This window comes from Lissotriton helveticus, chromosome 7 (assembly GCF_964261635.1).
Source record: "Lissotriton helveticus chromosome 7, aLisHel1.1, whole genome shotgun sequence".
Lineage (NCBI taxonomy): Eukaryota > Metazoa > Chordata > Amphibia > Caudata > Salamandridae > Lissotriton > Lissotriton helveticus.
The window spans coordinates 184,194,918-184,205,770 of record NC_136068.1 but is presented as its reverse complement, the minus strand read 5'-3'; positions in this window follow the sequence as shown (position 1 = coordinate 184,205,770).

The following is a 10,853-nucleotide window of genomic DNA, read 5'->3' as shown; positions in this document are numbered from 1 at the left end:
CCCCGGTCGCCTTGCGGCCGGGGCGGAAAAGGATTAATATGGTGGCGGTGTCTAATAGACACCGCCAGCCACATTATGATGGGCCAATTCATCGCCGCCACGGAAAGGCATGTGGTCTTCACTCTGGGGGCCCCCTGCTGGCCCCCAGAGTGAAGGAGGGGTGGGGGTTCACACGGGGGTACCTGTGGTACCCCCCAACATTTGCATACACGAAGCAGCAGGCACCGCGCAATGCCTGCTGCTTCGTGTATGCAAATGCATGCATGCATTTCTGACATTGTGGCGGGCGGTGCAGTGAGCACCGCCCGCCACAATGTTAGAAATGAGGGATGCGCCCGCCACGGTGGCGGGCGCATCCTAATGCTAACGTGGGGACCCCGCCCCTAAGGCGGGCAGTCCCGTTTTCGGCAAGGACCACCCACCATCCTAATGGGGGCCTTAGTGTTAGTTCCTACTACTGAGGGCATTAACTGTTGTTAACGGAATACATTGGATTTCTGGGACGCAATATGAAGGCACAGAATGAGAAGAAAGGGCCATTAATAGCTGTTCATGCCCACCAGCATATGACAATAATGCTACTAGCATTAGCACAGGGACATTGGAATTATGCGGATTAAATTATGCAGCAGAGTTGACTAAATTATGCGACAAGACAAGGCCAATGGTGCTGCATAACGCAGTGAATTTTGTGACAGTATTACTGCAATAGTGTGTCTTTTTCACACGTTAATACTGTCTGGACACAGGTTTCACCTTATTAATAACAGTTTAACACTCATACAGTGATAGGTAATTGAAAGGTGACCAGTTGCGAAGGGCCTTTCACTCCGCACATGTTGCGACATTTTTTGTAACTTTTGATCCATTTGAGCTAGAAATATAAAAAAAATGTAAAATTTGAAAATTATGCAGCAGATAATGTATGTGGCAAATGCAGCAAATTCATAATTATGCAGAAAACGCCTCAGCAGCAGGATCACATAATTCCAGTGGCACTACATAAGTTCCCCTAACACCACCAGATGCATAACTATGTCTGTCCCACTTGATCATTGGAAGGAATGCTTTCAGTGCCAAGCGAATCACTTGTAACTGCAAAAAGCATATGTTGAGGTGCACCTCTGCCAGAGACCAAGTACTGTGATCTCCATCTCTCTCAGATGACCTCTCTAACTGAGCAATGATGCATCCATCACAACCAATATTTCTGGGTGGGGAGGGGGTCTGCCGCACATCCAACTGTGGTTGAGCAGCCAGAACTGAGGGTCTTTTGCAGTCTCCCTCCAACACCTGGATGGAATCTGACAGATTTCCTAAGTGCTGGGCTCACTGAGACTTCAGATTCCACCACAAAGCCAGCATGTACCACCTGCTGTGGTCCACAAGAGGGATGCAGGAGGCCAAGAGGCCAAGAATCCACAGGGCTGACCTCGCTGGAGGCCCAGGCTGCAGGCTGCAACATCAGGATCATAGCCAAATACTCTGGACTTGTTTATGTGGACGGATGGCTCTGAAAATCACCATGTCTGGGATGGCTCCAATGAAGGTGAGCCATTGTGAAGGCATGATTTCAGCATGTTCTTACCTTAAATGGGTAAGAATTTTCTGCTCTACGACAAGGTTTGAAGCCTATGTAGGCGAGGGATGGACATATATTGTAGATTTACACACAGGTATTACAATGGTCCAGCATGGCCACTTTCAATTTCTTGTCTTTATCAAGGAGAATGGGAACGATTTCCCAAGGGTTAACTATGAGAGGGATTTAGCAATGCTGACAATTTGCCAATCATGCACCTATTACCAAGGCCACTGGAATTATGCAGCAGGGGAGGGTCAAATTATGCAGCGGGGTTAAGTAAATGATGTGGCAAGCAAAGGGAAATGAAGCGGCCCATTTTGTGATGGTATTACTTCATTATTTAGTCATTTTTAGGTCTCGCCTGTCAATGCGCATGCGCATTGAGCAGAGCCAGACTATAGAGGCTTAAACAGAGCTTACCTACACTGGCGATTCACTGGCGATTTGATGAAGTGCATGTGCACTTTTAACTCAATGCGCAAGCGCAATTAGTTAAAATGTGCGTGCACAGCATCAAATCGTCAGCTTGGTGCCGCCAGCAGCTCTTCCCGCTCCGCCTCAGCCCAGCCATTCTCCTCCCCTAATTACCCCCTGCTGCATCAAAGGCTTTTTCACGGCCGGCCGGCCATGCTTTCAGTTTCACGGCCGGCCGGCCGTGTCTCCTTTTCTTTTTAGCCCATTTTCCACCATAAAATAAGTATTTTTTTGCTTGACACTTTTTTTTGTGGTGATGGCCGTGCAGTCATACGTTGCACTGGGCGGCTCTATGCAGGTAATAAGCGGACTGGGTTAATTTTCCTGATTGCCCATGGCTCGCCTTCCACCTCCGCCCATGGCCACGGCAAATCCAGCGATTTCGAAAAGCCTTAAGATATTTTTCATTCAATTTAGACATGTCTTTTCTAAATAATTATCGTTCTGTTTTCTTCTTGTTAATTTTGGCTTTCCCTCTTTCTGCTTTACGTTAGGAGCCCTCCTCCGACACTCCAAGCACAAACGCAGTCCTTTGTTTTATTTGTTGCTTTCACCCTCCCACCTTTCGAGCACAAATGCATTGGTTCCCTTCCCCCACCTTTTCCGAGTGCATCAACTTAGGCAGCAAGAGGCCCGGGCACCCACTCCGCCTCAGATCACATTTACGGTGCTCAGTTGCCCACTGGGTTGCTTACCGACGGATGTGGGTTCTAATCTCCTACAGCACAGACATCGCCATGGGGCATCAGCGAGCGTATCTAAAAACATTTATAACTGTTGCAGGTACAAATAGTACGCATGCAACGTTTCCCTTCCGTCGCTGTTTCTTTTTAATTTGGTCTTTCCCTCTTTCCGCTGCACGTTAGGAGCCCTCCACACGCAGCTTTGGGGTTCTCAGCACACATGTACATGCTGATGTGACGCTGCTACAGCTGTATTACACTACGTTCTCTTCACCCTCCACTCTTGGTAGAGCTGCGCCTTGTGTGTAACAAGTGGTGTGTGTGCATCACAGGCAGAGCAAACGCAAGTGACAGCGACTTTAATTAACGACCACCCTTAAGCAATCTCATCAGTAGCCATGCTTCCCCAGACTTGGTGTCTGTGTGTATCGCTGTGAGTCACTGTGTCTGTTTTAATGTATCTGTCAGTGCGCACTGGCTTTTACTTATATTGTCTGCTGTGTGCCTAAAGTATATCTCTGTGTCGCTGGGTCCGTTTGCAGCGTCATTTCTCTGTCACTCACACTTACCTGTTTGCCCATGTGTTGTGCGTGTCTCCATGTGCCTCTGTTTCCTTTTCACGTCTAGAGAATGGTCTGTTTATTGTGTCTGTTTCCGTGAGTCGCACCTTCACGCTGATTACTTGTCTTCATCTGTGTGTGTGTGTTCAGCTCTTTGAGGATCTAGCTCAGTGTTTCCCAAACTGTGGTCCGCGGACCCCCAGGGGTCCGTGACACATTCCCAGGGGGTCCGTAGGCAACAGTTTTAAAAGCACAAAAACATTTCTTGTATAATTAGCAGCTTTCCAGCAACAATAAAAGTGTCAAGAGAATGCCAGTGATTAATGTACCTGCTGGAGAGCGAGAAGAGTTTTGTTCAGTGGCAGCTTTGATTTAACTAATGTAGCACAGAGGGTTAATGTGCCTACTGCAAAGAACGTGTAACATGCATCTTAAAAAGCAGCATTTTATGTGCCTATGTTCATGGTTACTGCTTTTGTCACAGAGATTCCTTTATTACTGTGCACTTCATAAGTGACAATCGTAATCTAGCAGAGGGACCTATAAACTGTCACCAAAGAGCTGCTTGCAAACTGCATGGTACCAGTTGGTAACTTATATTTTGTCCCAGTTACTCATTATCCTGATGCTGCTAAAAAGATATATTTGGGTGGAAATACATTTTTAATGTTAAAGTCAATGCTAGTCACTGTGTTCTGCTCTGAATCCTGAGTTTGTGCTTTTCCAGACCAAGCACTCTTTAAACATTTTATATACACACTGATATACATGTATGATTCAATGTCTCTATATGTGTGTGATGTAAAGTGCTCTGACATCCTACAATAGTATGAGAGATGCTACAAAACAAATGAAATACATGTGACAGAGGGGCTATTACTTCAATATAAAATACTAGGGGCCAGATGGGCGATCTGTTTTTATATGCGCGAACGGGTTCGCGAACCCGTTTGCGCATGCAAAAACCTATTGGGCCATGTACATAGCCTATTTCGCGAGTCGCAATTTGTTTGCGACTCTCTAAATAGGTTTTGCAACTTGCTATTTGGAAGGGGCATTCCCTTCCAAATAGCGAGTCTCAAAACCATGTACAAATGTTTTGCGGTCATAAAACAGTCACAATTACCACCTACTTCAAGTAGATGGTAATACATTCGCTAATAGGAATGGGTCCCCAGGGGACCCCTTCCCCTTTGCAAATGCATGCAAAATTATTTTTTAAGGTCAGGCAGTGGTCCCAGGGACCTCTGCCTGCCCTTAGAAAATTGAACGAAAACGTTCAATTTTCTTTTTTTTTTTAAATGCATGGTAAACAGGCAGCATTTTTTTTTTAAAACTGCTTTCTTTAAAAGCAGTTCGAGAAATGGTGGCCTGCAGAGCCCAGCAGGCCAACATCGCTGAGAGGGCTGGCATTCCCAATGGGCTCGCAAATTGCGAGAGGCTCATTAATATTAATGAACCTTGCAATTTGCGACCCCATTGGGAATCCCAAACAGTGTTAAACACACTGTTGTACATTTCATTTAGCGACTCGCAATTTGCCACTCGCAATGTGCCGCCGATTGCGAGGCGCTAAATGAAATGGTCGAACATCTGGCCCCAAAATCCTTAGTACTTTGAGTATTTGTTTTGTGTGTACAGGTGTGTATATTTTTCGAATTACTGTTTTAATGTTTGAAATTTAACTCATACAAATTGCTTGGGGGTCCCCGGCTTCCAGTGGTGACTCAATGGGGGTCCTCAGGAGTCAAAAGTTTGGGAACCACTGATCTAGCTTGTGCCAGTGGTGTGTCTGTCAACCCATAAGCTCATCGGTTCATTCATGTGTGTGTCTTGGCGCGATCAACAAATCCAGACTTCTCTGCAGCAGCCTCGGCCTCACAGAATGAGCCATGTTTACAGAATACACATCTGCAGGAATGAACACATCTCGGCAAGGACGCGCAACACCCTGTGATTCTGGGCAAATCACTTAATCTCCCCGCGCCTAATAAAAATGAATGTGCCTCTTGTAACGTTACTGGTGCTATGTAAAGCGCTCTGATACTCTATACCTTTGAGTCAAGTTTGCGCTATATAAAACGCTAAAAAAAACACCAACCTTTCCATGAGACCTGTCCCGGTGTGTGCATTATCGTGCAGTTAAAGTATAGAAGATGCATGCACAGTACCATGGTTTTCTCTTGTCCATCTTCCCGTTTTGACATCCGTACCACCTTCTTAATTGCGCTTTATGCACTTTATGTACTTTCACCAGTGCAAAGATAATACGTCTCCTCTTTCACAATGTGTGTGCTGGTGTTAGGATATGCCACACTGACATTCCAGGCCTATGTTACCCAGTGTGCACGTTGGAGTGTAGGTGCACGTCTCAGCGCGCTTAGTATGGTTGCATACCGATATTTGCCCACTTGTGCTGCTGCATAACAAAGATGTTTATGCTCATACATACATTGTAATCTGATCCCATCCTAGCCGTGCATTTTAGTTAACTGACTTACTTTTGTTTTTTGTAAAATGAATAGTTATAATTCAACCAAATGTTAACTTTATAGCTTTAGGTAATTAACATGTTTAGTTTTGTTCTTTTTTACATGTAAAAAGTTTTAGCATTAAAAATTAGAAACAACATTAGGTCACTATCCTTTATTTATAACATTTTACACAAAATTGTAATTTTGCACATCAAATACATGTAAACAAGGACAAAACTAAACATGTAACTTTACTAATGCTATAAATTTAACATTTGGTAGATTTATAACTATTCACTTTACAAAAACCAAAATTAATACTTTTATAATTTGAAAAAATATAAACCAAAAAAAAAGTTTTACATTTGCAACACCAAAAGGTCGAACTCTTCTATTGCGAGACCTATTGCATTTTCAATGCTTGTTAAGCTTGTTAACACTGTCTGGGCATTAGGTGTACCCCATTAGTACCAGTTGAATACCCAAATATAGCATTAAACTACAGATAGGTAACTAGTCAACCTTTGCAAACGTCCATCCACTGCGTGGCAACACGCATCACTGCATTTTTACTAACTTTTGAACTTTTGAAGCGAGAAACCATGTTTTTGTTAAAATCTCAACACCAATCAACAGCACTCCACTATAGTCCACCCCACTCGGCTCCAACCTACAGAAGTCTACCCCACTCCACTCCAATTTATCCCACTCCAATGGACTGCAGTCCAATACACTCCACTCCAATCTACCCAGCAATTCCACTCCAATCTACCCCACTCCACTTTACTCCACTCCACTCCAATCTTCCCTAGTCCAATTAACCCAGCTCCACTCTAAACTCCACTGCAATCTGTCCAATTCCTTGCCACTATAATCTACCTACTCCACTCCAATCTACCCAGCTTCACCACAATCTACCACAATTCACCCCACTCAAATCTACCACAATCTACCCCACTTCACTCACATCTACCACACTAAAATCCACCCAATATACCCACTCAACTCTAATCTACCCCACTCCATTCTACCACACTCCATTCCACTCTATTCAAATCTACTTCACCCCACCCTACTCCAATCTACCATACTCCTGTCAAATCATGCCCACTCCACTCCAATCCAACCAGTCTACCCCAGCCCACCCCACTCCACCCCACTCCAATCTAGCCCGCCTCATTCCACCACAATCTACACTACTCCAATCTACGCCTCCCCAATCTTCCCCACCCCAATATGCCCCTATCTACTCCACTCCAATCTACTCCACTCCATTCTAATTTACCCCCTCTTCCCCAATATCCTCACTCCACCCCACTGTAATCTACCCCACTCCACTCTACCCTACTCCGATCCAACCCAACCCGCTCCACTCCAATCTACCTCACTCCACTCTACCCTACTCCAATTCAACCCAACCCACTCCACTCCATTCTACCCCATTCCACTCTACCCTACTCCAATCCAACCCAACCCACTCCACTCCATTCTACCCACCTCTACTCCAGTCTACCACACTCCAAACTGCTCCACTCTAATCATCCCTCTTTAATCTACCCTACTCAAATCTCTCCACTCCATTCCAATCTACTCAACTCTAATCCACCCAATCTACCCCACTCCACTCCACCCTAGTCTACCCCATTACACTCCAATCCAATCTACCCCCTCCGCTGTTCCCCAATCAATATTGCTCCACTCAAATCTCAACTTCATTCCAGTCTATCCAACTCCACTCAAATCTGCCCCCTCAACTCTATCTCAGTCTACCCCATTCTAATCTACCACTCAAATCCACCCAATCTATCCCATTCCACTCCACTCCAATCTACCACACTCCATTCCACTCTACCCAATCTATCCCACTTCACTCCAAGCTACCACATGCCACCCAAATATACCCCACTCCAGTCCAATCCAACTCCCTGCATCCCAATCCACCATCACTCCACCCCAATCCACCCCACTCCAATCTACCCTACCCCGCCCCACACTACCCTCTTCCAATCTACCCATCAAATCCGCCCACTCCAATCTATCCCACTCCAGTCTACCCCACGCCAATCGACGGCCCCCACTCTATCCAACTCAACCCCAATCTACTCCAATCTGCCCCATTCCACTCCAATCTACACCCTCCAAACTACTTAACTCCTATCTCACTCCAATCTACCCCACTCCACTGCAATCTATTCCACTTCACTCCAATCTACTACACCATAATCCATCAATCTATACCACTCCAATCTACCCAACCCCCTAATCTACCCCACTCCACTCCAATCTACTCCTTTCCACTCCTATCTACCCCACTCCAATTTATGACACTCCACTCTACCCCGATCTACCACACTCCAATCTACCTCACTCCACTCCAGTATACCCCACTCCACTTCAACCAACCCCACTCCACCCCAATCTACTCCACTTCACCCCAATCCACCCCGATTTAATCTACCCCAGTCCAATCTACCCCATCCAATCTATCCCACTCCAATCTACTCCACCCTACCCAATCTATCCTACTCCACTCCATCCAAATGTACCCCAATCTACCCCCAGTCCTTTCCATTTTGCCCTACTATATTTCACCCAATCTATCCCACTCCGATTTACCCCACTTCACACCAACCAACCCACTCTTTTCTACCCCACCCCACTTAAATCAACCTCACTCCAATTCAATCTACCTTAATTCGTCCCACTCCATTCTACCCCAATCTACCCTGATCTATAATACTCCTATCTACCCCACTCCAATCTACCACAATCCAATCGAATCCACTCCAATCTACCCCACTTCACCCCACTCTACTCTAACCCAAACCACCCCACCCAATCTACTCCATTCCACTCTCCCCAATCCACTTCCCTCAAATCTACCATATGCCACAAAAATCTATCCCTCTCAATTCCAATCTAAACCACATCACCCCAATCTATCCTACCGCAATCTACTCATCTCCACTCCACCCCAAACAACCTTCTCCAGTCTACCCCATATAATATGTCCCACTCCAATCTAGCCCACTCCAACCTCCCCCAAACTGCCCCACTCCAACCTACCCCAATCTACTTCACTCCAATCTACTCTACACCACCCTAACCCAATCTACCCCACGCCATCTCAATCTACGCCACACCACCCTATCCAACTTCACCCCAATCTACTCCACTCCAAACTATCCCACTCCTATCTATCTCACTCCAATCTACCTCACTCCACTTCAATCTACCTCACTCCACTCCAATCTACTCCACTTAACTCCAAAATACCCTACCATAATCCATCCAATCTATTCCACTCCAATCTACCCCACTCCACTCTACCCCACTCCACACTAACCTACAGACTCCACTACAATCTGCTCCTCTCTAATCCTATCTACCCCACTCCTCTCCAATCTACCCTACTCTAATCTACCCCAATCCACTGTCCTCCACTCTTAGCCAATCTACCCCACATCACTCCAATCTATCCCAATGTATCCCACTCCACTCTAGCCCGATCTACCCCACTCCAATCTACCTCACTCAAATCTAGCACACCCCACTCCGATGTACCCCACTCCACTCCAATCTACCCCACTACGCCCCAATTTACTCCACATCACTGCAATCTACTCATGGCTGACCCCTCGGGGGCTCGAGTCCCACTGCCCTTAACGGATGGCCCCCCCTTTCCGCCCCCCCCGGCGGGCCCTCTCTCTCTCCCCCCCTCCTTCTTTGCTCCGATCTTTAGCCCGCTGGCCACGACGCCCTCCACGGACAAAGCACCGTGACCCTGTCTGACCCGTTACACATACTTTGAACCACTCGCCACACCAGGAAAAATTTCCCTTCCGTTTTAAAAGTTTTTAGTTACTAGCCGGCAGTTCCAGAACCGGCGCATATTCCCTTGTTGATAGCTATCACGAGGTTACAAGTGTACACTAACTCGCACGGGGACGACATTTACAGACACCTCCACCAGCACACAATCCTAAAGCCGTGGAACCGAGAACTCTGCAATTGCGCATCCTCCCCCCCTGGTTTCCACGTCAGCGGGCCATTGGATACCACGCAACTGGCTGAGGCCCAGACTGAATGTTACGAAGGAACACTGTTTCTACTTCCTTAGATTGCTATGTAATCATATACTGTGTGGAAAATTGGTATTCATATATTGTCTCACCCCCTCTGGGGGCTTGTTTTTGCAAAACCTCAATAAAAAAAATATACAAAAAAAATCACTGCAATCTACTCCAATTCAATCTACCCCAGTCAGTTCCTCCCCACTCCAATCTACTCCACTCCAATCTACTCCACTCCCCACCAGCCGCGGCCTGTGCAGGTAAAAGCAGTGGGGCCAGGTGAGGGGGGATTTCAACAGACGATGACGAGGGAAAATTAAATAAATAATTAATGTTCCCTCATCATCATCTGTTGACATATCTCCCCCCCCCCCCCAATCTGGCCCCACTGCCCCACCACTATTACGTGCACAGGCCGCAGCTGCTCCCCACCAATCTACTCCACTTCACCCCAATCTATCCTACTTCAATCTAACCCACTCTATTCCACCCCACTCCAATATACTTCAATATACTTCACTCCAATCTACTCCACTCCACTACAATCTACCCCACTCTACCCCAATCCACCCCACTCCAATCTACCTCACCCCATCCCAATATACCCCAAGGCACTCCAATATACCCCACTTCCCCAATCTACCCTAGTCTACTCCACCCAAATGTACCCCACTCCAAACTACCCCAGTCTATTCCCATTCCATTCTATTCCATCCTACTATATTTCACCCTATCTACCCCTATCCACTTCAATCTACCACATTTCACTCTATTCTACTCGACTCCACTCCAATCTAACCCAATCCACACCACTCTTCACCAATCTACCCCACTTCACTCCAATCTACCCCATATATCCCACTCCTCTCTACCCCAATCTACCCTGATCTACCCTACTTCTATCTACTCGCATTACAATGTACCACACTCTGATCTACCCCTATCTACTCCACTTTAATCTACCACGCTAATCTACCCAACTCCTCAGCTCCAATCTTCCCAAT